Source organism: Zootoca vivipara, chromosome 11, assembly GCF_965207765.1.
Source record: "Zootoca vivipara chromosome 11, rZooViv2.hap1.1, whole genome shotgun sequence".
NCBI classification, from domain to species: Eukaryota; Metazoa; Chordata; class Lepidosauria; order Squamata; family Lacertidae; genus Zootoca; species Zootoca vivipara.
Window position 1 is genome coordinate 37,658,783 of NC_142594.1, and position 26,712 is coordinate 37,685,494.

The 26,712-nt window shown below is 44.1% G+C and overlaps 1 protein-coding gene across 27 annotated transcripts in view; it reads left to right on the forward strand.

Moving 5' to 3' along the window:
- Positions 1 to 26,712, forward strand: part of KIAA1217 (KIAA1217 ortholog) — a 360,449-nt gene that overhangs the window by 282,495 nt on the left and 51,242 nt on the right. Inside the window, exon 1 of one of the 27 annotated variants that reach the window (XM_088654018.1) lies at positions 3,758 to 3,881. The exons of the other annotated variants lie outside the window; for them this stretch is intronic. The gene's annotated coding sequence lies outside the window, so the exon portion shown is untranslated. Of the gene's footprint in view, positions 1 to 3,757; positions 3,882 to 26,712 lie in introns of those variants that run through there. 27 annotated transcript variants of the gene reach the window in all.

Genomic DNA, 26,712 nt, shown 5'->3' on the forward strand with positions numbered 1-26,712 from the left:
CCCAGTTTTGCGCAGCTTAAATTCTCTAGTCACTCATATATTTGCAAAAACAATGATTCCTAGCCAAGGCGGCTGCTGTTATTAGGCCAACTTAGGTAGCTGTCTAGGGCACAGACCTCAAAAGAGAGACAGTTCTATTCAGATTAGGTTTTTTGTCATATCTTACACACACACACACACACACACTTATCTGTATTCGTGTTGCAAGTAGTTAGCCTTGCCTACAGCACAAAATAACCTGGTCATAGCTGTCAAGTTCTCCCTTTTTTTTAAAGGGAAATTTCCTTATGCTGAATAGGCTTCCTTGCGAGAAAAGGGAAGACTTGACAGCTATGAACCTGGCACCAGCACTGCTTCTAGGATTAGGTAAAGTTCCAGTTCCATCACCAGAATTGTAAGAATTGCTCATGCAGTTGTTTACAGTGGTACCTCTGGTTACGAACTTAATTCGTTCCGGAGGTCCATTCTTAACCTGAAACCGTTCTTAACCTGAGGTACCACTTTAGCTAATGGGGCCTCTCACTGCTGCCGTGCAATTTCTGTTCTCATCCTGAGGTAAAGTTCTTAACCCGAGGTACTATTTCTGGGTTAGCGTAGTCTGTAACTCGAAGTGTTTGTAACCCGAGGTACCACTGTGCAGGTAAAACCCACCACTTGGTAACTTTTACATATTACTCCCCCCCCACCAATGGTTAAACTTTCTGGTGAAGGTGGCCCCCTAGTGGCCAGAATTTCCAATATTTCGCCAAAAAAGAGGGGGGGGGGAATACAGTATATTTATTTATTTTAAGCAATTTTCACATTTTAGAAAGCCGTCTTTCCAATAAATAATGTTCTCCTCAGACCCAATTTTATGCAATCCGTAATTTCATCTAATAGCCGTTACATACTTTCCCCTGAATAATCTGGGTTACATTCCTGATGAATCACTGTTTGTAGGAGGATTGTTCAAGTCTATGGGTCCCACCTCTGCCAGTGACTGTTTCTGTGGCCTTGGGCAACTCTCAGTTCTGGTAGCCATCTATGAACAGGAATAATAGTGGCCTATCTCACTGGGTTGTTTTGAGGATAGATGCAAAGGCATGTTACACTTTAAAGTGAGTATGCTGTAGAAATGATAAATTGGGGAGAAACGGTGGCGTGAGTGGCTCTGGAGCATCGGCGAACTGAGCTGCAAATTTGATGAGCCATGAAACTGTGTTGTATGATTGTATAAAATTTAAACTAGATGTGCAGAATCCACAGGACCGCCAAAGACATTCAAGAGCATAAACTGCGCCCCTCCTGCCCCTTTTAATTTTTCTGGAGCTTATTGTAGCCAGTGCATGTCGTGACCAGAACTTTATTAAGCACGTATTTTAATTTAACTTTTATTAAATGTGAGAAAGTCATAACTAAATAAAGACTTTCAAGAAGCTCCCGGAATGCTGCAGATCCTTCCCCTCCATGTTTCTGATGACAGTTGTAGGACTCAATGAAATGAGAGCATGAGACCAGCTCCACTGAATTGAGAGACAGGGAGAATTAAAATTAGGTCAAAACCAGAGATTGTGCAGATGTCATTTATTGCTTGAAACTTTATGAGTATATTTGTTCTGCATGGCTGCTGTTTTTTTGGTAGGGTTTATATTATATCACTGATAAGCAAAATTACGGTATATATTGCCCTGTCCATTTTTCTTCTTGTCTAGTTTTGTGCCTGCCCACCATGAAGCTTCATGGCTAGTAAGAATATATTAACAGCCTATTTGAAGCAGTTGGGTATGTTTCCTGCATTTGCAAAGTGGAATGCCTGCGTTTGGACACTCTTAGGGCCCAAACAGAATAATGACTTAAGTTTCTGCTAATGGTAAATGACAAAAATTTCTGTTAATGGCAAAAGACGGTCGAACATTCAGAAACAAATCCCTCTGGCCCCCAAAATGGTGGGGTGCAAATATGCTGCTGTTAGCTACAATCCATAACTATCTTGTTGTTTCTTGTGAGATGCCTTTCCATTCCAACTAGCTTCCATCAGATCTGAAGATGCAAGGCACACATTCACTTCTCAGTTAAGCTGAGGTGTGTACATTCACGTTAGCCATTGCACATGCTCAGAAAGCAGTTCGTTGAATAGGAGGGGGGCTGGGAGGGGGAACAGTTGTAGACATGAGGAAACCAAACATATAATGTGTGTTGGGTGAAGACATCCCCACCCCCTTTCAGGTGTGTACAACAATGGGCAAATGTGACTTGAAATGCAGAATTGGGGGGGGGGGTGGATGTCTGCACTGTGCTTTAAGCTGCTGGTGTTTCTGTAGCCTTGGCACTGGAGTGCATCCCTGAGAAAATGGGGCAGTGTGTCAATTCTACACACACACACACAGACACACACACACACCAATGGCCAGGCCAGGCCAGGGTAGTGGCTGTCTTACTTCTTTCATCTCTTCAGCCTGGGGCTCAAAGGATCAAGGGAGAATTGGGCTCAGAGGATGTGCTCCAAGGGCTCTTTTTTGCAGTACGTAAGCAGGGCTGCCCTGTTTCTCATGCTCATTTCAGTCAGCATCTCATCTATATAGAACAGCTGTAATATTTGGAGGCTTGGGGGGGGTTGGGGGGAGGCCAGCAGCTGAGGATATGATAGAAGGGAATGAGTTTCCTCCTACTCTCATAATGCTAGAACTCTGAGACACCCAATAAAGCAGAGTAATGGAGGTCTCGGGACGCACAAAAGAGAGAACTTCACACAAGGATAGTTAACCTGTGGAATCCGCTCCCCTAAGATAGAGGGGTGGCCACCCTCTTGAATGGCTTTAAAGAGGCTTAAACAAATTTGTGGAGGATAAGGCTGTCAGTGGCGGCTAGCCACATTGGCTGTGTTCCCCCTCCACTGCTGGGCGCATCAGTGCTTCTGAATTCCACTTGCTGGAAACTGCAGAAGGGGCAGAGGGTGTCCTTCCTACAGGCATCCGGTTGGCCAATGTGAGAACAGGATACTGGGGTAGATGGACCTTTGGCCACATCCAGCAGGGTTCATATGTTCTTATATTCAATAAATCAAGACAGAAAAGCAAGATGAAAAAGTGCTTCCTTCTCACCCACCCCACCTCCCTTTCCTTTTCCTTTGATGGAGAAAAGAGAAGAAGTCAGGCAAATGTCCTGGATTAAGATTGCAGAACAGCCGGCAATCCCTCAAAACTAGTTGTTTGTTTTAGAGTTGCAACACTGGACCCATTATCTGGCGCAGAAAGCAGATATTTAAGCAATTAGTATTTTTTAAAGTCTGGTATGGCTGAGGCTCCTTGGAATTCGTTTAAAAGGTCCCATCTGGTGCTTCTCTGCTCCTGCTACTTGGCGTGGGACTCTGTTTACTTTAGGGGAGAGATGCGACTGCACATCGGCTCAGTATCGACTGTCCGCAGGATACCAAACCTCATCCTTCCCGCAGCATTGCTGTCTGCTTCTTTCTAGTGCTTTGTCATTGAGAGGTTATGACAACACAAGCCATATTGTATTTATAAACATCACGTGTTTCCTTGCCATGGCTCGTGGTGTCTGCCAAGCAGAACACATGGAAGAAGCATTTCTCGTTAGCTCAGCATTGGTTTTGGTTATCCTGATTTCCGGAACAGGGCAGGAAAACGCCAGTCTATGCTCAGATTTAACTTTTGTGCAGTGAAAGCAAAAGCCTCCAAATGGCCGTGAAATCGTTTGAATGAGGAGGCAGCTCCTCCTTCAGACCTCCTCATTTTTTTCCGCTGAAACTTCTCTCAGTAAACGGGAGCATGTCAGTTCAGTTTTTTTGGGAGACCTGAAGGGCAGCGTTAGACACAAGTGCTTTGTGTTGCACTACCTCAAAGACTCCTGCTAGAAAAGTGAGCTTTGCTGGACCATGTAAGGCAGGGGTCAGCAAACTTTTTCAGCAGGGGGCCGGTCCACTGTCCCTCAGACCTTGTGGGGGGCCGGACTATATTTTTTGGGGGGGAAATGAACGAATTCCTATGCCCCACAAATAACCCAGAGATGCATTTTAAATAAAAGGACACATTCTACTCATGTAAAAACACCAGTCAGGCCCCACAAATAACCCAGAGATGCATTATAAATAAAAGGACACATTCTACTCATGTAAAAACATGCTGATTCCTAGACCGACCGGGGGCCGGATTGAGAAGGCAATTGGGCCGCATCTGGCCCCCGGGCCTTAGTTTGGGGACCCCTGATGTAAGGTAAGCCACGGCTGTGGAGAGATGCAAAATTTGTGTGGGGCTAAATGATTTATAGTTGTTGTTTTTTTAAAAAAGGAGGTTATAGGCTGGCATAATCTTGAGAAAGCAAAACTATAATTTTGTGTGACGCATAACGGGAGGAATGAAATATGCTCGCTTGGCTTTTGTCAAGTTCCAAAATATATTACTCTGTTTCCACTGTGCTCTGAATTTGTTCAGACCCAGGTGCCTCCTTGAGCTTTTAAATGTTGTCTCTGATGTATTGGGTCTGATTCTGCGAGGAGAGTGGGCTAATAAGTAACAAAGGAGCTGTTAATTTGCTGCTAGCTCTCCAGTCAAAAGGAAGCCTCACTGAAGTTGCTACATCCCAGATGAAATCGTTTCTAAAATGTGAAAGACAGTGAAATGTATGTGGTGGTGGTAGCTGAGACATGCCTGGGGGCGGGGAGGAATGCGAAGTGCAAATGCTACCTAAAAAGTGGAAAGCCATTCTGCATGTCCCCCTTTCTACCTCAGGATCCAGTGGTCTAGTGTTGGGTTGGGGTGTTCAGTTCCAGGACTTTTTTGAAGCAGGAGTAACAGCATCATCTACAAGAGCACCTCGTAACTCTTGGACCATCTTCAGTCCAAGTGAATGAGAATGAGGTTTTCAGTTTTGTTTGTGACAGGTTAGCACTGGGGAAAGGGGGTAGCATAAGCTGGACATTTCCTTCCTTCCTTCCTTCCTTCCTTCCTTCCTTCCTTCCTTCCTTCCTTCCTTCCTTCTTCGATGGGGTTCCTACTTCATGTTTTAATGGTTTAAATGGAAACCTTCTTTTCAATACTTGGTGTTTCTAATTAAAAGCTGACGGCTGCTTTCCAGCCGGCTGAAAAGCCTTTTTTGTGAAAGACCAATGTGCCTTCCAAGCTGAAGCTGAGAGCATGCAGTCAGAAGTAAGCACCACTGAGAGCAGCAAAGCTTACACTCATGAATCTATGCAGAGGGTTACACTCAGCTTGATGCTCACAAACTGGGTGGTATTATGTACTTCTGCTCTTTGGAGGGTGTTTGTATCTGTGCATATGTAATAATGGGTCAACACAACCAACTGCATTTTTGGACGCTCCTTGGTGCGTGGCTGTGGGGCCTGCTATCATGAACACCTCCAGTTCAACGTCTGGCACTACACCATTGATGAGGTGTAAACTGCAAACAGCTCCTCCAAATTGTGCGTGCTGTACGACCATGGCTGAAGTAGCTGGAAGGACATAGCATGTGGGGTCCTTTCACTGTAGAATATCCATGCCAGTTCTTGTAGCAATGTGGAAGATATGTCCCCCATGTGCAGTAAATAAGCCAGAAGTCAGCCAACTTTTTGGAGTTTTGAGCAAGTGTCATGAGTGCCATCCTCTGGTGACTTATCTTTCTCCCTCCACCCCTGCCTCAGATCAGCTCCCCCTGCCCACCAACACAGATATGGCAAAAGAAAAAGTGTGCAGGCACACACTTCACTTTCCCAATTGATCTGGGTTAAAAGTTGGGTTCCGATGAATTAATCAGAACCTTGAAAAGCACCTGGAACTGAGAGAGGATGTGGGAAAGACTTCTTTCATCAGCTCTATGTGCTTCTCAAGGGTGACCCACGGGTGACCCCTGCAGCAACTCACCTTGGCAATTAGAGCTATAGGCATAGATTGTTTGTTGCACACAGACTCCACTCCTCTTCTCAATTGGGCTCTCTAGAATTGGGCTTCATTCCCCCTTTCTTTCAGAGAGTGATTTGGGGCGCTTCCCCCTTCCCACACACACTGTAAAAAGGCCCCAATTTAGACATATTTTCCTCAGGTTTGTAGGCTAACGTTGCCATTGTGGTTGCTGCTATAGAACGTTCTGTGTATTTCATTACATTTTGGCATAATGAAGCCTAAGGCAGCATTTCACCATGTCCCAGAAAGTAAAAAAAAACAGCGGTTCTCAAACTTCTAATTAAAGGGACAATACTGTTCTTGGTTCAAGAAAAAAAAAGTTGGATTCATACCCTTCCCAGAATGGTTTCCCCCTTGGCTCTATATTTCATATTGCTTACAGGCAAGGCAACCACTCCAACGACCTGTTTGTTGTTCAGGCCTCTGTGGCCTTGGCAGTTGCTACTTACTCCTCCTCTTTGACCACCAGCATTTCCTTTCTCAAAACTCATGTCTTTATTCAGACCTTTTCTGTAGCGCTCGGTAACCTGCTATCGGATAACTCTGCGCTCATTATTCCTGTCAAGGCATTTTGCTGTCTGACACGAAGGCCAAGATGGCATCCTCTCCCACTCCATGCATAGTGAAGCTGACTGGACAGGACAGCATTCTTCATTGCACCCGAGGACAGCGTGCTGGCTTGGGGGGTATGGGGCAGGCTGTGTGGCACACAATCCTCTCTTCAACACCTCACCGCCACAGCCTGCCCCACACCCCAACATCTGCCGCCTGAAGCAGCCACCTCATGCTGCCTTGTGGTGGTAGGGCCAGCCCTGGGTCAGCCCTGGGTTTCCTAGAACTGTCACCTTTTGTTTGGTAGCACAATACTGCTCAGATTCATGTTTTAACACATGCCATGCTGCACTGAAGGGTTTGACGCTGCAGCACACTCTGCTGCACAGCCAGACTTGAAGCAGTGTGTCACAGCACAATAGACTGGGGAAGATGTTTCAGGCCCTGGTGAAGAGGAGCTATCCTGCATCTCTGCACTCTGTGGGAAAGTTTGAGGGAAACTGCAGTTGGGTGTTAAGGCTATGAAAGGGTCCAAGGCAGACACCTCACAGTTTGCGTTCCTCAGCCTTGTTTTTCCCCTCTCCAGGGAAGCTATCTGGTCAAGTTACGAGACTCAGTCCAACCATGACTTGGCCTATGCGTATTTACCACCCTAGCTTTAAAATTGTCACATGCTAGTAGCCTATATTGGGGACCCAGGTGGTGCTGTGGGCTGAACTACTGAGCCTAGGGCTTGCTGATCAGAAGGTTGGCGGTTCGAATCCCTGTGACGGGGTGAGCTCCCGTTGCTCGGTCCCAGCTCCTGCCAACCTAGCAGTTTGAAAGCACATCAAAATGCAAGTAGATAAATAGGAACTGCTATAGCGGGAAGGTAAACTGTGTTTCCATGTGCTGCTCTGGTTTGCCAGAAGCGGCTTTGTCATGCTGGCCACATGACCTGGAAGCTATACGCCAGCTCCCTCGGCCAATAATGTGAGATGAGCGCGCAACCCCAGAGTCGGTCACGACTGGACCTAAGGTCAGGGGTCCCTTTACCTAGTAGCCTATATTACTGTAGAAGTAGGAAGCTGCCCTATATCCTGTCAGAGTAACCTTTTACTGTGTATTTGGACTGGCAATGGCTCTCCTGCCTCAGGCAGAGGTGTCCTGTCACTCAGTATGCATCTTTTTTAAAAACAAAAACCCTAGAGATTGAACATGGAAATTTTGTCATACAGTGATATGCGTTGTCCCTCAGCTGGGTGTGTACACACCATTTAAACCACATTTAAAGCACATGATTTTACCCCCAAAGAATTATGGGCACTATAGCTTAAGAGTGCCGTGCATTGCTGTACTGTGGGGGTAAACTGCAAGCTGCCCTATATCCTGTCAGAGTAACCCTTTACTGTGTATTTGGACTGGCAATGGCTCTCCTGCCTCAGGCAGAGGTGTCCTGTCACTCAGTATGCATCTTTTTTAAAAACAAAAACCCTAGAGATTGAACATGGAAATTTTGTCATACAGTGATATGCGTTGTCCCTCAGCTGGGTGTGTACACACCATTTAAACCACATTTAAAGCACATGACTTTGCCCCCAAAGAATTATGGGCACTATAGCTTAAGAGTGCCGTGCATTGCCGTACTGTGGGGTTAAACTGCAGTTCCCAGGATTCTTTGGGAAAAGTCAAGTGCTCTAAAAGTATGGTGTGTATGCAAGCATGGTCCCAACTTATAGTATGCCACTAATCAAAGGAACTAGATAAAATATAACAGCTTTTTCCAGCCTAGGTAGGAATACCAGAGCCTGTAGCAGCCTAGCAATTCTGCAGTGTATGAATATTTGTCAGTGCTTAAGAACCCAATGTCATAAGATTTGCAAATATATTTGTATCTTGCTATATGTGGATCGAGTCAGGGTGGGGAAAGGAGATAAACCACAATATGTTTATTTTCCTTTAGTGAGCTGGAGAGCAAGCAATGGGGGGAAATGGGTATGCAATATATGTATTCCCCCTGAAATCCAGTGTTCTTATTATTAATACAACATCTGCTTACAGGTGTAATCTTGTACAAATGGCAAAGGATGATTTGTGCATTCTTTTGCTTTGCTTTTGTATTAGTTTTATGCTAACCTGTTCCATAGTCTTATAATAGAAAACATATTTTTTAAAATCAGGTTGCTTGACAATGCCATTTGATACTGAAAAGGTTATGTTTCTCGTTGTTCTTGTTTTAATCTGAAGCTGTTTTATAGTTTTATTTGGCTTTGGCAGAGGACAAAGAATTGCAAATATGGAAGCACAACAAACTCCAAAGATGCTGAATTAGTATATAGGAGAGCCAGACAGGCCTGAATTTGTTTTGATTTGCAAGATCAGTTACTAATGCATTTACTTTCGTTCTTCTTTCTAAAAAAAAAGAAAGAAAGAAAAATAAATTGGAAAATGGATATTGCAGCCTCTATTGTGCTGAAGAAAAATTGTTGATCTTGTACATAACTACATATTTTGGAAACTCTTCCTATGAGATTTGGGGGTAGTGGTAGCATTTCATAAAATCATAGAGCCCAAAACTCGTTACAATGACATATGGAAATTATTGAATACAGATACATTTCTCTAGAATCTTTTATGAAGATAGAGAAATGCTGAAGGCTAATGAGCTTGAACTCGCTCTTGAAGGTCTGAAGAGCTGTAAAACACTTTGCAGAGTTGGCTTCCCTGCAAAGTCTTAAAATTCATCTCTGAATGTTTTATAACACCTCTTCCTGCTGTCTTTAATCAAACCCTTAAGGATGGAAACATCTGGATTCATAGAAAGATAGCAAGGTTATTTTCCCTCAAACTCAAAGTTAGAAAAGGTAAGAAATATTTTCCAACATCCTTAACCTTGTTTGTACAACATGTCAATATTATGTTCACAAACAGTGGAGGCAGCTCAAAAGCAGTAAAATGTTCAAAAACCAATAATAATTACAGAATAAAACCAACAAATTCCAACATGTGAATATGCACATTTTTAGGCCAGGCTTTTCCTGGCCCATAAGACCCCTGTTATTTATGAATTTCTGTTTTTATGGTAAGTTTTTTAATTGTTCCAGATTGGCTTCAGACATGGTCATGGACATAGGCGTAGCCAGGGGGGCAGAAGGGGGCAGCTGCCCCCCCAGAAGCAAAAAATTAAATGGTTAAGGTGCGCTGGAGAAGGGAAGAGAAGCAGCTCAAAACTCCCGTCCCAAGTCCGCGCCTCGCTCTCCCCAGTGCGCGCTGGGCTGGGGGCAGAGAGGACGAGCGGCAGCGGCATTGCTTGGAGGGCGACGCTGCACTCCCCCACCCAGCTGCTGACTGGCGCGGAGCAGATTTATTATTATTTTTGGCGCCTCATTCCACCCCCGCAACGCCTTTTTTTAAAAACTGACACCTGAAAGAAGGAACGCGCAGCTCGTTACGGGACAGGGGCCCGCGAGCCGACCGACACTGATAACTTAAAACTGCACAGTTCAGTAATACACCACATAATTGTGTACTTGGCCACGTCATTGCCAGCCAATGGGGGGGTGGGGGCATGGCTGGCATGCCCCCCCCCAGTTTTGATCCTGGGTACGCCCATGGTCATGGAGCTGAAACTGCCTTTGGTCGCCTTTGCTGATGACATTTATCAGGAGAAGGAGGGGGGGTAATGCAACCCTGATTTCTCTCCTTGATCTCCCAGCAGCTCTCGATACTGTTGACCATGGCATCCTTCAGAGACATCTCAGGGTGGGTTTGAGGAGGACTGTACTTCAGTGGTTTTGCACCTACCTCCAGGGCCATTTCCAGAAAGCACTCATGGGAGGCTACTGTTCTGTGGTGTCCCACAGGGTTCCATCCTGTCCCCCTTGCTATTTGCCATCTGTATGAAGCCTCTGGGAGCTGCCATCGGGAGATTAGGAGTAAGCTGTCTTCCATATTCAGCTCTGTCTCTCTGTTCCATCTGAATCAGGAGAGGCAGTTGAGGTGTTAAGAACAGTGCTTGGAGGCAGTGATGGGTTGGAATAGGGCCAAAAAACCAAATCCTGAAGAGACAGGGGTGTTATGTGTCTTGGGTTCTCATGTCCTGGAAGTGGGGAGGTGGCCTGCCTTGGACAGGTGGTTGTGATCCCCTGAAAGGAGCAGGTTCACTGTTTAGGGGTTCTCCTGGATTTGACACTGTCATGGGAAGCAGTGGTAAGGAGTACCCTTTTTCAGCTACTTTACCAGCTGTGACCTTTTCTGGACAGAGCTGAGTTGGCCACTATACTCTCATAACTTTTATACTGGATTATTGCAATGCACTCTGTGTAGTGCTGCCCTTGAATATGACTTCCAAATCTCAGTTTGTCCGAAATGCAGAGGCCAGATTACCATATTTTGCTCCATAAGACGCACCTGACTATGAGACGCACCTAGTTTTTAGAGCAGGAAAACAAGAAGAAGAAAAAATTCTGAATCACACCCTCCTCAAATACAAGCGCAAATTCTTACTTGAATAATTGTATCCCAAGGGAATACATTTTTTTTGCATACCTTCAACAGTGCATAGATATACATGTCATTTTCAATGCTATACATGTCCTGTTCAATGCTATATAAGTCACTTAAATTTATAATCATATTGTACTACTTTGGCTATGTGTTTAATAAAATATTGAATTCTTGCATTGCGAAAAACGAAGATTATGGTGAAAAGTGAAAAACATGACTTGCAAAAACAAAACAAAAAACTAGAGATTACAGAACAAAAAGGACTTCAGATATGAAATCAGCATTGAAAGAACATATAAGAACAGTTGAAAAATCTCACGCAACAGAAAAATGAAAAAAATTCGCTCCATAAGACGCATTCGCTTCATAAGATGCACAGACATTTCCCTTACTTTTTAGGAGGGAAAAAGTGTGTCTAATGGAGCGAAAAATACGGTGCTGACTGGTTGTTTCTAGGCCGAATTCAAGGAGCTCATGTTGGTGTTTGAAGCCCTGAATGACTTAGGCCCTGAATATCTGAAACAACCTTCCTCCTTCTCTACAAACCCCCTCAAGTGCAGAGATCAGCAGAGAGGGCCTACCTGGCAGTCCTCAGGTACCACTGTACTGTGTTTTAATGTTCTAACTCGCCCTGGGACCTTAGGGTGAGGGGCAGGCAATAAATAATACTTTTTATTTCTGTCAGTATTTGTAGGCTGCCTTCTAGGGCCCTCCCTAGGCACCTTACATAAAACTATAAAACATAATTTTGAATAAAGGCCATAGATGAAAACAGTAGTTAACGAAATCTCATAAAAAAGGCCCAGCCAAGCAATCCTTAAAATTAATTAAAGCATTAAGAACACAATTTAAAATCCAGCAGAAAAATAACTGTAGCTATCCAGTAAGCAAAGGCAAGGCCTCAGAACAAATGAAAGCACCTCTGCTGAAAGCCACTTGAAACAAATGGTTCTTCAAAGGTCCTTTTGGAAACCGGAGCTGATGAGGGCAGCTGTAAAGCCTCTTGGGATGGAATTCCACTTTTCAACCCTGAAGAGTTTCTTCTTCTTTTTTCAAGCCTAAAGGGTTCCCAGAACAAATCTGGGGGAAATTATTTTTTTTTTAAAGTGCAACAAAACTAGCAATACCATAAATAATTATAAAATAAATAAATGCAAGAACCAAGCAGCTGTAAAAAGCCTGGGCATATAAGTAGGTACCTGGTGGGCAAACAGTTAACAAATTCAGTAGCATGCAAAGCTACTTTGGTAGAGCACTTCAAAAACAGGGTGTCACCACTGAAAAGTCTCCATTTCCTTTTGCACCACTAACAGAGGATTTTTAAAGAAATACCTCCAAGGAAGATCTTCATGTGGGAACAAACAATGCTTGAGATACGTTCACGAAAGGGGCATAGCTCAGTGGTAGAGAACATGATTAGTGTGCAAAAGGCCCCAGGTTCAGTCTCCTCCAGGTAGGGCTGCAATAGAGTCGTGGCCCTTCGGTGTAGATAAAGCTGAGCTAGACAGACCACTGGTATGACTCTGTATATAAGGCAGATTCCTGTATTCCTTCCTATGGTCCTCTGCAAAGGGCTGTAAGGGTAAAAGCCTGAATTGTGCTCGTCTGAAGACCAGAAGCCAGTGCAGTTGTTTTAAGACTGGCAAAACATCTAGTCCATCTGGTTCAGTGTTGTCTGCACTGATTGGCAAGCAGCTCTCCAGGATTTAAGGCAGGGAAGCCCTACCTGGAGAGACCAGGGATTGGACCTGTGAGCCTTGTGCTTGCTCTTTCACCAAGCTGTGGTCCTTCCCTGAATCTGAGTTGTTCATATCTTGAAGAAGCCATGGTAGTTAATGTTGCTGGACCGTAAGATAAATTTGTTTTGGCAAAGAGGACAAAGCAGGCTTGCCATCTCTCCACTTTCATTTCCTATTTCTGTTAAACCTTTTGTCAATACCATTTGTGGGATCATTGTAAAACTGTTGCATTGGGCCCCAAATAGAGATAATATATACATTTGTACATGACTGGAATTATGTGTATATATAATGACCATAGTTTAAACAAGAACTTTTAAGGTATCATGCCATTTAATACCCCTTCAAAGACCTCTGGTATGTGAAAAAACTGCAGCTGAATTATTTGCCAGTGTTTTGTGCAGTGAGGACTTTAAGTCATGGGAAGAAGCTAAATCTTGCATATTGCCACCATTAAAATAAATGTATTACCTAGATGACTAGACTTTTTATTATTATTCCAGGCCATTCCATTAATATTATGAGATATAAAACAAAGTATATCAAAAGTTTTTATCAAGGGCTTTATCTGGCATAATAATAATAAAGTTTACTGCTGAGGGCAATGATAATGTATAAACCTATTAAGAAAGGAATCTGGCTGTTCCATGCATACTTTTATAGGTAAAAAAGTAAAGGTAGAGGACCCCTGGATGGTTAAGTCCAGTCAAAGATGACAATGGGGTTGTGGTGCTCATCTCACTTTCAGGCAGCTTTCTGGGTCATGTGACTTAACTGCTTCTGGCGCAACGGAACAGCATGACGGAAACCAGAGTGGAAACGCTGCTTACCTTCCTGCCACAGCGGTACCTATTTATCTACCTGCACTGGCAGGCTTTCGAACTGCTAAGTTGGCAGGAGCTGGGACAGAGCAACGGGAGCTCACTCCATTGCAGGGATTCAAACTGCTGACCTTCTGATCAGCAATCCCAAGAGGCTCAGTGGTTTATATTACACCATGGCACAATTAAGAAAGTGGTATTAAAGGATCAAAAATGTCTAGGCAGTAAATAGTAGTAGTAGTAGTAGTAGTAGTAGTAGTAGTAGTAGTAGTTACAGGTAGGTAGCCGTGTTGGTCTGCTGTAGTCAAGACAAAATAAAAAAATTCTTTCCAGTAGCACCTTAGAGACCAACTAAGTTTGTTATTGGTATGAGCTTTCATGTGCATGCACACTTCTTCAGATACCTGACATGCACATGAAAGCTCATACTAATAACAAACTTAGTTGGTCACTAAGGTGCTACTGGAAGGATTTTTTTTATTTTGTCATAATAATAATAATAATAATAATAATAATAATAATAATAATAATAATAATTTTAACAATCTGAAGAGAGGAGACAAAATACATAGGGGAAGAAAGCAAGGGTGTTGCCAGACACCAAAGAACTTGGAGTACCACCCCATGGTACAAATTTACATAAATTGTGCATACTGCAAGGATGTAAGAAAGAGCCTGCTGGATGACCCATCTAGGCAAGCATCCTGTTCTCACTGTGGCCGACCAGATGCCTATAAGAAACCCGCAAGCAGGACCTGAGAGCACCAGGGCATACTTGAGACTATGGGGTCATACACTGACCATCCAAATATTGTGCTTATTCAGTATTTTTTATTGTTTAGGAGCATCACTTATTGGCCCTGCTCAAGAGGGTAGTGGTTACCCACCAAGGATGTTCTCATACTGATGCTGGCTGTTGCTGTTTGGATTGGTGGTAGTGACAGAGGAATAAATGCACCAAGGAGGGACAAAGCAAATGGAATGAGGATCATAGAAAACAAATGAGATGTGGGGTTCAGGCATTGTGCTAGCCTAACCAACCTCACGGGGTTGCCAGAAGGTTAAATGTGCTGCCCTGAGCTGCTTATGGTCAGAGTTGTCCATGCATGTTTCAGATTAAATGTTAAATCCTACATGGTCACTATACTTTGGCCACCTCATGAGAAGAGAAGAATCCTTGGAAAAGACCCTGATGTTGGGAAAGATTGAGGGCACTAGGAGAAGGGGACGACAGAGGACGAGATGGTTGGACAGTGTTCTCAAAGCTACGAACATGAGTTTGACCAAACTGCGGGAGGCAGTGGAAGACAGGAGTGCCTGGCGTGCTATGGTTCCATGGGGTCACGAAGAGTCGGACACGAATAAACGACTAAACAACAACAACAACATGGTCACAATTGAAGAGTATTGTAGAATGCAGCTGTAGCAACGTAGCGAGTTGGTTCTCTGTAGGCTTCAGCAATGTTACGAGACAAGGCTTACTCTGCTGCCACAGCCACCAACAGGCAACCAGCTCCCCACATAGAGGTGTCTCCAACAGGGAGACTTCCATGCAGCAGCCACACATGGAAAGTGGCCATCTGTTTTTGTCCTGTGACTAAAAGCAGCTGCGCAAGGCAAACAAATAAATAAATGGGTGCCTGAGTGCAGCGGTAATTGTTAGCTCTCTCCAAGGGGTCTCCACCTTTCAGGCATTAAAAAACCAAGTAACAGCTTTGAAATGCTTATTCCAAAGTGACTAATGGCTTGTAGGCAGAATGGGCTTACATTATGCAGATGAGATGAACGTGGATATTGGCAATCCAGAAATGTAATTACACAACTGTGGGGGGGGGGTTTAAGAAGAAAATTGAGACGCACTATTTTCCTCAGTGCGTGTATGTATCTGTGGATTCCGCTTAATGGCCTGTTGGTTGGGCGTTCATCCTGATTTGCTTGCACAAAACTCCTCTGGAGGTTAAACTGTGTCTGTGTTTGTGCAACAATGAGCATTCGTCCTGATTTGGTTGTGTGGCGTTTATACAACTTCCTGTCAATAATAATCTGCTCATCCCACACTATTCAGTATGTTTACCGGTCACTATCCTAAAATTCTGTGTGTTGCTGAAGTGGGTTTGTTGTGCTAGGGTGGCAAAATGCTTTGTTCCACTTAAATTATGCAAATCTAAGTTTCTGGCATGTGCTTTAATCCTTCCCACAAAATACTGACAGTCGGGAGGTGACCTTATGTGTGTGTGCAATAGACATTCACACCAATGCTCTGATTCACTGTGGTTGAGCAAGCAGCTGTTTCGTTACTCCTCCACTGCTTTCTGAACTATTTTGGGAAACTTAAAGGAAAGTTTAATTAACTTTCTTATGTTTATGTTGTGCAAGCATAGATGGAGGAGTGTTGTTTTTAACCTTCTCCCTGTCTTGTCCCTTCACATTATGCTAGCGGAGGGACTAAAAGCACTCCATGAAAATAATAATCGATGCAAAACGAATGTGTGTACGGGTGGCCCAACCCTAATGCTTGCTTGGCCAGCGAGGGGTGGAATTATGCAGGCTGGCACCAGTGAGATAGCTTGCAAGCTTGTATTAAATTTGACAAGAAGGAACAACAACAGTTACATACTCTCTTATGTCAATTGCTCTCATCTATGGATAATTACCATGGTGTGTGTGGCTTTTTAAAAAAATGCAAAATGCCCTGTATCTCATTCATGGGTCATGTTTAAAAACAACAACCCCAAAACAGTGTTCTTTTTGCTTTTGGTATAGCTGAAACTGAAGGCAGCTGAGGTTTCTTGCACCACAAACAGAGGCTCCCTTTAGCATGCCAAAGAATCTGTTTTCACTGAAAGCAAATCTTCAGCAAGTGATAGTGAAAGAATGGAAAAATAAAGGAAGGGACGGGATGTGGGTGGGGATGAGCAGCGACGGAAAAAAATGCAAACTTTTAAACACTCCTCAAATTCATAATACAGGCAGGGCTTTTTTGTTGGGGGGGGGAGTTTTATGGGTTGGCTATATAAATGTAACAAAAACAAATTATGAGAATCAGATGGGGGCAAAACATGGTATATTTATGTTCTGATTCATTGTGCCTGGAAATGAGAGAAAGGAGCAGAAAGACCTGTGATGGTTCAGCACTGCAGTTTATGGCACTGTGTCCCAACTCAAGGGCCAGGTGCTCAGAGGAGCATCCCTTCTGCCGCCTTAGCTGGTGCTTGGAGTCTTTGTGCAATGCAATAAAATTAAATACAAGGGAGTCAAGTGTTGTGCAGGGGTTGGGGTCAGGGCTGGAGTCATCATCTGGCACCCCCAGACCCCTGCCGTGGCCCATTTCTATCAGTTGCCCTAGGACTAGGGCTGGGCAAGTCTGCCCGTTTTGGTCTCTGTCCTTCCAGTCCCGGGTTCAGTTTGCCACCATTCCGCATCAGTTTGCAATGATAGTGTGAATTTCTCGAGATGTGCCCATACTTGCAAGCATATATCCCTCATATAATGCGATATTGTGTGTAATTTTCACAAACTAATATATGCAGTTTTATCCATGCTTCCCCGCAATGCACACATTTTTATGCAAATTATTTGGTTTGGAGAACTGCGTCACAAAACTGAGAGAAAGTGAGAATTTTGTTTTTTTTTTAACATAATTTTTATTGGTTTTTACAAATTACAAAAGATGGTACATACATAAACACCTTTTCCACCTTCTTCCCACCCCCCTCCATGGGTCCTCCCCTGCCACAGAAGTATCCCACGCAGGTGATCAGTCAGAAGTGGTCCATTTTATGATTGGGTTTCTGTCCTCCTCCCCCTCCCCTGCCCCCCAAGCCCCCCCCTGCCACCAGGGAGCTCCAGTGAACCAGGGCAGTACGCAGGAGTTCATCCATCCAACCATCTATTGTCATACCAAAAAAAAAAGAAAATACAAAAAGAGAAAAAGAGAAAAAAGAGAAGAGGAAAAAAAAAGACAAAAAGGAAAAAAGACAAAAAAAAAATTCATCATAATTGTTAAATTCATAATTGTTAAACCATATTTTGTGGGCTTCCCCACCCTCCCACCCTTCCCCGGTTTTCCTCCCTTATTTATCATCTTCAACAGTTTCATAGTTCATATTTTATAACATACACCTTTATATCTTATACCACTTTTAAACTATTATCATTTTCGCCTATTGTCCAATCACTGAGAAATCAAACTCCCATTTTTTCTTCCCGTGCCTAATTTTTACCCCTCTATAGGCCTCCATATTTTCACCTTTTTCCAGAATCAATTCACTTTTTAAACCTATAACTATTCCCAAACTAACCTTACTCCCCCCGAGTACCTGCTCCACCCCTCCAATCCAGCAAGTTCCATAGTCAGCAGTCCAGTTATAGTCCTATTAACCCATCCTTACAATCACCACTTCACTTTCCCTTCACCCCACCCCCTGTTTGCAGTCTTTTGCCATCCAGGCCTCCATATCAGACCCCTGAGCTTCTTCTCTTCTCTGCTTAATTTTTCCTTCTTCCCTGTGGTCATTCTGGAGTTCCAGTAAATCCAGTCGTGCCCCCCTCAAAGGGGAGGCACTCCATCCAACTTTTTGTAGAGTAAAATCATCATTTTTTTCGTGATGGGCTTCATTTTGTGTTAAATCATCACAGTCGTCATCATTGTCATTCTCACATTCATCTTCTTCAGTTTCAAAAGCTTCATCTTCTAGGAAATCATATTCTGTCATCACAATCTGGAATTGTTGCTGTAACACTAGCCGTTGTGTCTCCTCTTGACATAGTTCTATTCTTGTTTCCCACATTAAGGTCAAAACAGTCCGCTGAAACTCAGGCGGGTACCTTTTTGTTGACATAGTTCAGTCCTGTCAAGGTCAAAACTTGTCACATGGGGTGGAATATGATCGCAGTCTATTTTCTCGACTCCATTTTAACAAGCTGGCTGCATTCTTAAAAATAAAGTTCGAACTCACATTTCAAAAGCATATAAACCAAAAAAAAATTCCCAAAAAGTCCAGAGATAAAGATAGAAATAAAATTTAACTATAAATCCTGGTCAGCTCACTGGGTTTTCTGGGCTGCCGGCTCCCGAGAAAAAGAAAGGTCTTTCTTAGTCTTAACTTCATTCTGCAGGGCAATCACAACAGTCTCTCTCCCCTTTTACCCTGCATTTAGGGGAGATTCTCTTTGATGCCTTTGAGGAATCCTTTTAAGTTAAAATCTTCTGTTTACGGCTTCGGGTTTCTGTTTACTGTCTCTTATGTTACCGTGGGGGGGGGGTGGCTTCCTCTTTTCCCCTCTCTCCCAGGTCCAAATTGTTGCCTTAATTTACATTCCAAAGAATCCAAATTACTCACAGTCTATTCATTTGCTGAATGTTCTTTGAAGAATTGGCCACCTCCACTTCCCAGACTCGCAGCTTCGCACTCTCAGAGCAGCAATGTCAGCCTGTCCGCCGCGGTTCACCTCCTCGCTCTCGGGGGCTTAAACAAAGCCGATCCGGGGAGGAGAGAGCCCGCTTTTGGCGCCGCCAGGCAAAATCTGTCCCCAAAAAGCACGATTTGGGGCTTTTAAGGAGGTTTCGTTTCGCTGGAACGATTCCCTCCACCTCTGAAGCGCCGAGGTCCGCTCCGCTGTGCGGACCCCCGTCTGAGCAAGATGGCGTGGTCAACCGGAAGCCCGAAAGTGAGAATTTTGAATGATGGCTATGCTTCGGCTGACGTATGGTTTCATGAAGTGTACAGATGAAGAAACCTCACAATAAAATGCAAACCGAACCAAATTTATCCCATTTACTGGTCCACCATTCAGAGCAGCACCCATTTAAACCTCCTTCATTTAAATTTCCCATGATGCCCCTGACCTAGTATAGTTCTGGGGCACTGAGTGAAATCCTTGGCTGGAGGGGAGCTAGACACTGGTAGTGGTTAGGATGCTGCCACTGCAGTGCCCTGATCTTGAAGAGGGCCGATGGGGGTTCGTTTTGGCCCCTCAGACCTGGAGACAGATAGTCTTGCGCTAGGATGGGTGAGTCCTGGGTTTCAGTTCCCCACTCAGCTAGGGCTCTGTAAGGCTAATCTATCTCACAGGGTTGTTGTGAGAATGAAATGGGGGTAAAACGCTGCCTTGAACTCTTTGGGGAAATGTGTGATATATGGTAAATGATGCTATGAAAGACCAATGAAACAGATTTGTTTAGGAGAAGAAATATTTGTTAAAGAATGGTTTTGTATTGAGTTTCTTGTACTTCACTTAGAGACAATTGTGATTAAGCGACATATGCATTGTTAAAATAATACTGGTGGTGGTGATTATGGGCTAAAATGGAAGTTGGAATGGTTAATTAGAAGGACAGCTTTTGAGGCAAAGTATAAGGCGCAAAGACAACACAAATCCTATTCATTGGGGCAAGAAATGAGTTAACTGTAACTCATAAAGCTGTGAATCATAATCCCAGATATATGAAGCAGGGAATCTTTTAGCTTGGGGTGATTTGTTTTGACCAGAGAGAGTGGCAAAACATTCAGCTCTTGTGGTGTAGAAAGAAGCTCCAAACTTTCAATAACTGAGGCACAAATTTAAGTACAGCTTTTGCCCAAAGGAATATCAATCTGGTTACTTAACAGCTGTACATGCGGAAGGGGACGGGAGAGCCTTGTTTACAGTCGCATCATCCTGAACCAATGATCGTTGTGCACTGATTGATTCAGCATGGATGTAATAGAGGAGTTTTAGAAGTGGTTGACTGTGTCTCAGAAGTAGATGGCATAGGGAGGTACCTCCTCTGTGAGTTGAAAGGGCTTAGGATGGTGTGGTTTCATCTCTGAAGGGGTCATGCTCCGGGCAGAGTGTGCTTCTGAACATAAACGCCAATTGAGGAGGATGAATCACAGCAGCAGCCTCTAGGAGTGAAGTGAGCTGCTTTTGCATTCCTGCATCATAGAGCTGTGGAGTTGAAAGGCACCTTGGATATCTCCCTGCTCAATGCAGGTTGCCTCTACAGCTGCCTCCCCCACCCCCAACCTGGTGTCCCCCAGATGCTTTGGATTCCAGCTCCCATGATCCTTGACTAGTGGCCATGCTGGCTAGGACTGGTGGAAGTTGGAGACCAGCAACATCTGGAAGGCCCTGACTTGGCAAAGTCTCATCTACAGCATCCCACTTACAGACCTTCAACTCCTGAGGCAGCCTCTTCCAACACAGAGCACTTCTTATCATTTGCAAGTCTCCCTTGTTTTCTGAGTGACAACCCTACAGATATTTGCAGGTGGTTATCATGTCTCATCTTCTCTGAACCAGACTAAACATATCCAGCTCTTTAAGGTCCTTGCTCTTAGGACTTCCAGACCGCTCAGCCATCTTGCAATCTCTTCCAGTTTGGTAATGTCCACCTTTAAACAGGGGGCCTGGAACTGGACAAGGTGGGGTTTTGCAGTTAAGACACTGAATCTGAGAGGCTTGGGCTCATGGTGGATAGTAAGCCATACACCAACAACACATGCTGGCAGCATCGTGGTAGACTATTTATATATTATTGCATTTATATCCCACTTTTCCTCAATGTTTTATTCTCCATTTTATTCTCACAAGCAACCCTGAGAGACAGTGGCCCAAGGTTACCTGGCAAGATTCATGGCCAAGTGGGGATTTGAACCTTGGTCTCTCATGGTCCCAGTCTAGCACTCTTAACTACTGCACCACGCTGAATCTCAATCACTCTGGGCATAGGGTTTGCCAGACTCAATAGAGGGCAGGACTTCTGTGCCTTTAATTGCCCTGCTCTCTTTTGAGTCTGGAAAGCTTAAAGAGAAACCAGCAGACCCTTTGTTTAATTTCCAAGCAAAGGGTCTGCTGGTTTCTCTTTAAGGTTTCCAGACTCAAAAGAGAGCAGGGCAGTCAAAGGCACAGAAGTCCTGTCCTTTATTGAGTCTGGCAACCCTACCTGGGCATTGTCTGGGTATAGCTATTTTTGAATGTAGTCCAGGCCTACATGATTCAAGCCCTTGAAACCTTTCACTGGCTGTGCTGCTGTGTTGCTCAATGAAACCCATGTGCTGCACAGAAATTTGGGGGCTGGGAGAAGCTTGGGAGGGCTGGCATCATGGCTGCAGGATGACACGTTTGCCTACCGTCCTTTTGGCCACCACAAGGCCATCTACTTTGGCTCAGGCTTACATTCCTGGTGTTTGGGGTAAGTAGTCATTATGGGATTGCAGCTGGCAGGCAGCTGAGCCAGATGGATTTGTCTTGCGTAAGATGCCGCTTCAGCCATGCCAGTGGACTGTTTCAGCTGTAGCCGAGCTGCAGAATCAGTGGGCTATAAAAGTTCACATCCATTTACAAATTATGTGCTTATCAACAATTGCAAAGGCTTCAGATGCCCTTTCTCTGTCTCATTCTGAAATATCTCTTGGAAGCTCTACCTTGAACATACTGTTCCCAAATAGAAAGGTAGGCTTGGTTTAAGGACATAAACGCCAGTGGTTTAAGGACATGAATGTTCTCTGGAGTATGAAATAAATGACATGTTCCATCCATCTTTTTGTTTAAATGGGGGGGGGGGATTTAATAGGATTTTTAGTTAGTGCATGGTTTTAATTGCTTTAATAATTTTGTTGGCTTAATCAGTAGAAAGATGAGTTTATAAGTATTTCTAATAAACATTTCTAATAAACGAAATTAAAAGACGCCTGCTTCTAGGGAGAAAAGCAATGACAAACCTAGACAGCATCTTAAAAAGCAGAGACATCACCTTGCCGACAAAGGTCCGTATAGTTAAAGCTATGGTTTTCCCAGTCGTGATGTATGGAAGTGAGAGCTGGACCATAAAGAAGGCTGATCGCCAAAGAATTGATGCTTTTGAATTATGGTGCTGGAGGAGACTCTTGAGAGTCTCATGGACTGCAAGAAGATCAAACCTATCCATTCTTAAGGAAATCAGCCCCAAGTGCTCCCTGGAAGGACAGATCGTGAAGCTGAGGCTCCAATACTTTGGCCACCTCATGAGAAGAGAAGACTCCCTGGAAAAGACCCTGATGTTGGGAAAGATGGAGGGCACTAGGAGAAGGGGACGACAGAGGACAAGATGGTTGGACAGTGTTCTCGAAGCTACGAACATGAGTTTGACCAAACTGCGGGAGGCAGTGGAAGACAGGCGTGCCTGGCGTGCTGTGGTCCATGGGGTCACGAAGAGTCAGACACGACTAAACGACTAAACAACAAATAAACATAGTTGAGGTTAGTAGAAATTGAGTGCTGGAGTGGTCCACAGTAAGAATTAGAATTGTCAGACCTCCAGGTCTCCAGGTTTGCCTGGCCCCTTCCGAGCAGCAAGTGGAAGGCTTGAATCACTAGGTGGATGAGAGTGCCTTTAATTTTTGTTAATATTATGAAGAATGCTGTGCATGAAGCTTGCAAGCTTCAGCCCAGGAGGATCTGGCTGCAAATGATAGCATAGACATTTGGTTGGCCAGAGTGGTGGCGGCTCTGCCTTCCTCTACTCCCTTCTCCCGAACCATCTCCAGCGCCTACCCCCATGACACCACCAGTGGCCACCCTTAAGTCTCAGGTTTGGACCCTGAAATCTCAGGGTCTGAGAGATGCTCCTGACCTGGCAACCCTAGTTAAGAGTGTAATCTTATATATGCTTACTAGAGAGGAAACCCCACTGAACATGGTGAGACTTGCCTCTGAGCAAACATGCAGAATATTGGGCTATAAAGGCCAGTGTATTAATTCCTACTGCAGGCTGAGATCTGCTTCAGCTTTGATTCATACTTCCCATCCTGCAATGCACAGAGGACGGAAGTACATAGGTGGGAAGCAACATCTGAGGAACTCAATTTTCAAGAATTCAAGTGTGAACTGGCCTGATTTGATCTTCCTATACAAAGCAAGGGGTAGAATTTAGGCTGCAGTCCTAACCCCACTTACCTAGCAGGGTGCTTTCTCTTTGTGGCAGTACTAAGTGCTGTCGCCTCTTCTTTTTTTCACTGGCCATTTTGTGCTGGCATCCATTTCACTTTTTTCAAGATAATGAGCACCAGCGCCTCGTTTATAACCCGAAAGCAGTGCCCTAGGACTGACTTCTGAGTAGACGTGGTTACGATTTGTGCTGTGTTGGGTTATCCAGTGGTGTTCACACTTTTTAGAAGGTTCCACCAGAATTATTGACTCCAGGTATAAAAAAATAAAATGCATTTATATTTAAATGCAACTTCTTGTGCAGTTTTAAAGCCACCACAAATTGATGTGGAAATGGGTCGTAAGAGATGTTCGAGTGAGCACGTGTGGAGGTGGCATAGACTGTAAAATACACTGATTTCTCTATCCCTTATCTTGATAAGGAGCGACATCCCCCCCCCCCACCCGTCACACATGTGGTTCAGTTCCCTTCAAATTGCATGATGAGAAGCACTAGGGAAGCAGGTCCTATGGTGCTGTAGAAGCATCCGGATTGCTCCTAAGACATAAAAAGATGAGCAAACAGTAGGAGCTTATTGTTCCCTCTGTGCCTCGATGCACACAGGCAGATGAACATCAGAGAGGCTGAATCTAAGTACTTTAGAACTGCCGAGTTTTTCCAGTCAATAATCAGAGCTGGATTAGCAGTTGCACATTTACTTAGCCACAAGTGCATGTAGAACATCTGTTTCTACATTTCCAGTCGGGAGAGGTTCCTGTTGCACACACATGTGCTGACCAGGTGGGCTTCTCCTCCCGCTGTGCTGAGAGTCAACGTTTAAGAAAACCATTGTTCTGTCTTAAAGGCTTCCTTACAGGAGCACAAACATCTCCACAACAACATCCCTTCATCTCCCCACAGGCACTCCCAGTAGGAATTGTCAAGTTTTGTTATGTATGATTATTCAAGCCATTGGTAAATTTAAACATTTATACTCCCAGTTTCGGTTGTTCCTCAAGAAGCGGAGTTCAGGTGCCAATTAGCACCCCAGGTGGTTGCAAGTGCAACTGTTCTTTCTTATCTCTCTTTTTTAAAAAAAAACCAACCCAATGCAAAATGTTCTCTCACTAATACCAGGTTTGTTTTTGCGTTTTTCAAACCATTTAGCAAAAATTGCATGCTTGTATAAACAGTTTTAGAAAGCAATCTCGTTCCCTTGCTGCTGCCATACAGCATAGCCCAGCCACAGACAAAGGAAGCAGTGAAAGGTGGGAAGATCAGGCTCAATGCGGGTTGGTGCTGGCTGTGAGAGCAGCCTGGGATCCAGTGGATTCTGAGCCGATCCAACCCTGCCTGTGCCTGCCCCTTTTAAATGCTCTCTCTTGTTGCTTTCCACCAGGCTCTGCCAGCAGGGATAATGTGTAATATGTTGCTCTGCCCTGCGTTTTTTTTCTATGGAAATGGGGGTTCCACCTCAAGGAATAACATACTTGCTGCTGTAAGCAGACTCCCTTGTCTGGAGATGAATAACAAGGTGACTCAGAATTCATCTCCTGGCTTTCAACTCAGTCATGTTGGCCTCTGGGTCATGTAAACAAAGCTGAGAATGAAGTGAGTTTAGGATCTATTATCTCAAAATGTTCTCATGTAAACAAGCTAATGCACCCTCTGTACTCCCAAAGACCACACAATCCCTGATCGTGACTGGTTGGGCCTTCAAATGTTTTCTCTCTCTCCACAATTAGGCACATAAATTTTGTGTCTCAGCATATTTGCCATGTTCTTTGTTCTGGATAAGTTTGTCATAGTGACAGAACACTTGGACACTATGACACAAGTTGCTTAGCTAAAACAATGCCATAGTTTTCTTTTCTTTTTTAAAAAAAGTGTTTGAATTTGGTATTATATTTGCTGATAATTTATTTACCTGGCTCATTAAAAGTAAAAAAAAAAAAGTTCTGGATTGTCTGGCACCCCTGTACTTGCAGAATTGTTCCCCCCCTCCTGGTGGTTCTTTGTTTTTAGTATCTTTGGACCAAATAAAATCTAGTGAATGACACACATGATTGGATGAAGGCACTGATCTTGGTCGGCATAGCCACACTATCTAAAATATCTACGTTTCCATCCACCTGAGTTGTTGATAGTCCTGTAGCAGAAAGGAAGATACAGAGAAATACACGTCTGTTATGTATTGAAGTCACTGTATATAGTTTCCCCTCAGGTCCGAGGCAGTTGTTTTAGGAGGGAACTTTAGGAGGGAATTTTGAATGATGTTTTGTTACATTGTTTGAGCCAGCCTCTATAAAAGCAGGCTGGCTCAGCACTTCACTTCAGTTCTGTTCTGGCTTCCGAATAAGTAGCTTCTCGAAGAATCGCTGTGTCGTCTACCCACTATTTAACACTGGCAACGTCTCTGCATGTCCTTCCCACTTTGAGGCTAATGGCAGCTTTTGGAGCAGGGTTAGGCCAGGAAGATGTCCAGAGGGGAAATGTTAAGGGCTTCCCTAGCACTGCAGCTCCAACCAAAGTTAGAGGCCCTCCCGCAAGCTGATCTAATATGTTGTGTGCATATGCTTCTATTCTTCTGCTTAGTGTATGTGTGGGGTTTTGTGTCAGCGTTACTTGTATGGGTTCTCTTGAGTTGGGGGTGGCTGGTTGTCTTTGGTTGGCTGTAGTGAGATTAGGTTTTTTGTGTTTGAGTGGGGGGGTATTTTTTGATCAGGTTAGCCAGATTGATTCGTATGCTGTCGGCAGATTATTGTTGCTGTCTTGTTGGGCTGTGTAAAGGGGAACCATAATGGGGTGAAGGCGTCCTCTTCTGTTTGTCCCTGTGTCAGTTTCAGTTTGTTGGTTAGTTACAGGTAGGTAGGTTGGTCTGAGTCGAAGCAAAATAAAAAAAAAACCTTCAGTAGCACCTTAAAGACCAACTAAGTTTTTATTTTGGTATGAGCTTTCGTGTGCATGCACACTTCTTCAGATACACTTGAAACAGAAGTCAGACCCTTATGTATATACAGAGGGTGGGGTGGGGGGGTTGGAATGGGTGATGGACTGATGGGAGTGGTAAACCTGTAGATGGCTGTTAACAACTGCTGACGACTGCAATTGGTCCTGCGGGGGGAAAGCAAGGGCTAATAAGGCTGTTTTCCATACTGTTCGGTACCATTGTCCATGCTTACTCCTGACAGGTCTCTCCAGTGTCTGGTTATGATGCTTCTTGCTGCTGAGAGTAGGTGGGCTATGAGCTCTTTATGATGTGAGTGGGCATTATTATCTTGGAAGGTGTTTGGTAGGGCCAGGCCTGGGGTGACTTCTAATGCTTGCTT